The sequence below is a fragment of the Arachis duranensis genome, chromosome 3 (genome assembly GCF_000817695.3).
Source record: "Arachis duranensis cultivar V14167 chromosome 3, aradu.V14167.gnm2.J7QH, whole genome shotgun sequence".
NCBI classification, from domain to species: Eukaryota; Viridiplantae; Streptophyta; class Magnoliopsida; order Fabales; family Fabaceae; genus Arachis; species Arachis duranensis.
In genome coordinates, this window is record NC_029774.3 from 97,155,628 (window position 1) to 97,160,255 (window position 4,628).

Consider the following 4,628-nt stretch of genomic DNA (forward strand, 5'->3'; position numbering starts at 1 on the left):
AAACAAAAAAATAATTCTCTTATCATACCAAACTTAAAAGGTTTTCTCGTCCTCGAGCAAAAGAAGAAAGAAAGAAGTATAAGAAGAAGAAAATGGAGGATATGGAGGGAGATATATGGTTCGGCCAAGAGGGGGGAATGTGTTTGTATTGTGTGAATATGAAGGAGTAATGAGGGATTTATATAGGGGTGAAGGGAGGGTTGGGTTTCGGTCATTAGGGTTGGGTTTGGGAGGGAAAAGTGTTTGAATTTTTAGAGTGAGGTAGGTGGGGTTTTTGGGGAAGAGGTTTGGAGGTGATTGGTGAAGAGAATATAGGGAAGATGATATGATTTGATTGGTGAGTGAGTGAGAGAGAGACGGGTAGGGTAGGTGGGGATCCTGTGGGGTCCAAAGATTCTGAGGGGTCAAGGATGTATCATCCCTGCACCTATTAGGCGTACAAAATGCCCTTGCTGTGCAATCCTGGAATTTAACGCCAGATTGCTGCTTGTTTCTGGCGTTAAACGCCAACTTTTATTCCTTTACTGGCGTTAAACACCCGGATACAACCTGTTTCTGGTGTTTAACGCCAGATTGTAGCCTGTTTCTGGCATTTAACGCCAGTCTAGTGCTTGTTTCTGGCGTTTAACGCCTAGAATGGTGCCAGACTGAGCATTAAATGCCCACTCTGCTACCCTTACTGGCGTTTAAATGCCAGTAAGTTCCTCCTCCAGGGTGTGCTGTTTTTAATGCTATTTTTTATTTTTCTTGAATTTTTGCAATTGTTTTTGTGACTCTACATGATCATCAACCTAAAAAAAAGAAAATACATAGATAAATAAAATTGGGTTGCCTCCCAATAAGCGCTTCTTTAATGTCAATAGCTTGACAGTGGCCTCTCATGGAGCCTTACAGATAATCAGAGCATTGTTGAGACCTCCCAACACCAAACTTAGAGTTTGAATGTGGGGGTTCAACACCAAACTTAGAGTTTGGTTGTAGCCTCCCAACACCAAACTTAGAGTTTGACTGTGGGGGCTTTGGTTGACTCTGCAGTGAGAGATGCTTATTTTGCTTCCTCTCCATGGTTACAGAGGGAGATCCTTGAGTTTTAAACACAAGGTAGTCCTCATTCAGTTGAAGGACCAACTCTCCTCTGTCCAGATCAATCACAGCTTTTGCTGTGGCTAGGAAGGGTCTTCCAAGGATGATGGATTCATCCTTATCCTTCCCAGTGTCTAGGATTACGAAATCAACAGGGATGTAAAGGCCTTTGACCTTTACTTGCACGTCCTCTACCTGTCCATAAGCCTTTTTTATGGATTTTTCTGCCATCTCTAATGAGAATGTGGCAGCCTGTACCTCAAAGATTCTTAGTTTCTCCATTACAGAGAGTGGCATTAAGTTTATGCCTGACCCCAGGTCACACAGAGCCTTCTCAAAGGTCATGGTGCCTATGGTACAGAGAATTAGGAATTTACCAGGATCCTGTTTCTTTTGAGGTAAAGTGTGCTGAACCCAGGTATTCAGTTCATTAATGAGCAATGGAGGCTCATCCTCGCTAGTCTCGTTACCAAATAGTCATCAGAGCTCATGAATGGTAAACGAATGTTTAATGGAATTTCTATGGTCTCTAGGTGAGCCTCAGATTCCTTAGGTCCCTCATTTAGGAACTCTTTTTTGTCCAGAGGACGTCCCAAGAGGTTTTTCTCACTGGGATTCACGTCCTCCTCCTCCTCTCTAGGCTCGGCCACACCAAGCAAGGTTATGGCCTTGCACTCTCTATTTGGATTCTCTTCTGTATTGCTTGGGAGAGTATTAGGAGGAGTTTCAGTGACTCTTTTACTTAGCTGGCCCACTTGTGCCTCTAAATTTCTAATAGAGGACCTTGTTTCATTCATGAAACTCAGAGTGGCCTTAGATAGATCAGAGACTATATTTGCTAAGCTAGATGGGTTCTGCTCAAAATTCTCTATCTATTGCTGAGAAGATGATGGAAAAGGCTTGCTATTGCTAAACCTGTTTCTTCCACCATTATTAAAGCCTTGTTGAGCCTTTTGTTGATCCTTCCATGAGAAATTTGGATGATTTCTCCATGAGGGATTATAGGTGTTTCCACAGGCTTCACCCATGTAATTCACCTCTGCCATTGCAGGGTTTTCAGGATCATAAGCTTCTTCTTCAGAAGATGCTTCTTTAGTACTATTGGATGCATTTTGTAATCCATTCAGACTCTGAGAAATCATGTTGACTTGCTGAGTCAAAATTTTATTCTGAGCCAATATGGCATTCAGAGCATCAATTTCAAGAACTCCCTTCCTCTTAGGCGTCCTATTACTCACAGGATTCTTCTCAGAGGTGTACATGAACTGGTTATTTGCAACCATTTCAATAAGTTTCTGAGCTTCTGCAAGCGTCTTCTTTATGTGAATAGATCCACCTACAGAATGGTCCAATGACATCTTAGACAATTCAGACAGACCATCATAGAATATATCCAGGATGGTCCATTCGAAAAGCATGTCAGAAGGACACTTTTTGGTCAATTGCTTATATCTCTCCCAATCTTCATAGAGGGATTCACCTTCTTTCTGTCTGAAGGTTTGAACATCCACTCTAAGCTTACTCAGCTTTTGAGGAGGAAAGGACTTGGCCAAGAAAGTCATGAGCAGCTTATTCCAAGAGTTTAGGCTATCTTTAGGTTGAGAGTCCAACCATACTCTAGCTCTGTCTCTTACAGCAAAAGGGAAAAGCATAAGCCTGTAGACCTCGGGATTAACCCCATTGGTCTTAACAGTATCGCAGATCTACAAGAATTCAGTTAGGAACTGAATAGGATCTTCTGATGGAAGTCCATAAAACTTGCAATTCTGTTGCATTAAAAGAAACCAATTGAGGCTTTAGCTCAAAATTGTTTGCTCCAGTGGCAGGGATTGAGATGCTTCTTCCATGTGAGTTGGAATTTGGTGCAGTAAAGTCACCAAGCATCTTCTTTGCATTGTTGTTAGGTTCGGCAATGTCTCCTTCTTTTTCTAGATTCTCTGTAAGGTTTTCTCTGGATTGTTGTGCTTTAGCTTCTCTTAGCTTCTTCTTCAGAGTCCTTTCAGGTTCAGGATCTGCTTTAACAAGAATGTCCTTGTCCTTGCTCCTGCTCATATGAAAAAGAAGAAAACAAAAAAGAAGAGGAATCCTGTATGTCACAGTATAGAGATTCCTTTATGTGAGTAGAAGAAGAAAAGAATAGAAGAAGGAGAAGAGAAAATTTCGAACACAGAGGAGAAGAGAGGGTTCGAATTTTAAGATGAAGAGAAGTGTTAGTAAATGAATAAATAAATAGAAGGAGATGAGAGAGACGAGTTTTCGAAAATTGTTTTTTGAAAAATGGTTAGTGATTTTTGAAAATTAAGAGAAGAAATAAAATTAAAATTAAAATTTGAAACAACAAGTTAATTAAAAGAATTTTGAAAAAGAGGAAGGTGATTTTCGAAAATTAGAGAGAGAAAAGTAGTTAGGTGGTTTTGAAAGAGATAAGAAATAAACAAAAAGTCAATTAGTTAGTTGAAAAAGATTTGAAAATCAATTTTGAAAAGATAGGAAGTTAGAAAACATTTTGAAATTGATTTTGAAAAAGATATGATTGGAAAAGATTTGATTGAAAATTTATTTTGAAAAATATTTGAAAAGGAAATTAAAAAGATTTGATTTTTAAAATTAAAATTGATTACTTGACTAACAAGAAAGTAAAAGATATGATTCTAGAATTTAAAGATTAAACCTTTCTTAACAAGAAAGTAACAACTTCAAATTTTTTAATCAATCACATTAGTTGTTAGTAAAGTTTTCGAAAATTATGAAATAAAGACAAGAAAAATATTTAGAAAATCAATTTTAAAAAAATTTCGAAAATATAAAAGAAAAATTGGAAAAGATTTTATTTTTGAAAAAGTTTTGAAAAGATAAGATTTAGAATTGAAATCTTGACTTGACTAACAAGAAAAAATTAATTTTGAAAATTTTTGACTAAGTCAACCCAAAGCTTTCGAAATTTATGAGAGAAATAAGAAAAAAAAATTTATTTTTTTTTGAATTTTTAATGATGAGAGAGAAAAACACCAAAAATGACTCAAAACATGAAAATTTTGGATTAAAACAAATGATGCATGCAAGAACACTATGAATGTCAAGATGAACACTAAGAAAACTTTGAAGATCAAGATGAACATCAAGACTTATTTTTGAAAAATTTTCAAGAAAAGAAAAACATGCAAGACACCAAACTTAGAGATTTTTCATGTGTAGACATTAATAATTCTAAAATGCATATGAAAAACAAGAAAAGACACAAAACAAGAAAATATGAAGATCAAACAAGAAGACTTATCAAGAACAACTTGAAGATCATGAAGAATGCAATGCATGAATTTTCGAAAAATTTTTGAGAAAAATAAGAATATGCAATTGACACCAAACTTAAAATTTGACTCAAGACTCAAACAAAAAACACAAAATATTTTTTATTTTTATGATTTTATTAAATATTTTTTGGATTTTTCGAAAATTATTTTGGAAAAACAAAAAAGAGAAAATATTTTTTAAAATATTTTTGAAAACTTTTTGTAAATAAAATAAAACAAGAAGAAAATTACCTA

General features: G+C 35.9%; 1 non-coding gene across 1 annotated transcript; it reads left to right on the forward strand.

Moving 5' to 3' along the window:
• The first annotated feature begins 2,495 nt into the window (after positions 1–2,495).
• Positions 2,496–2,603, forward strand: LOC127746300 (small nucleolar RNA R71). Its single transcript, XR_008007920.1, has one exon. It is a non-coding gene; the product is annotated as a small nucleolar RNA R71 (small nucleolar RNA).
• Positions 2,604–4,628: the final 2,025 nt, after the last annotated feature.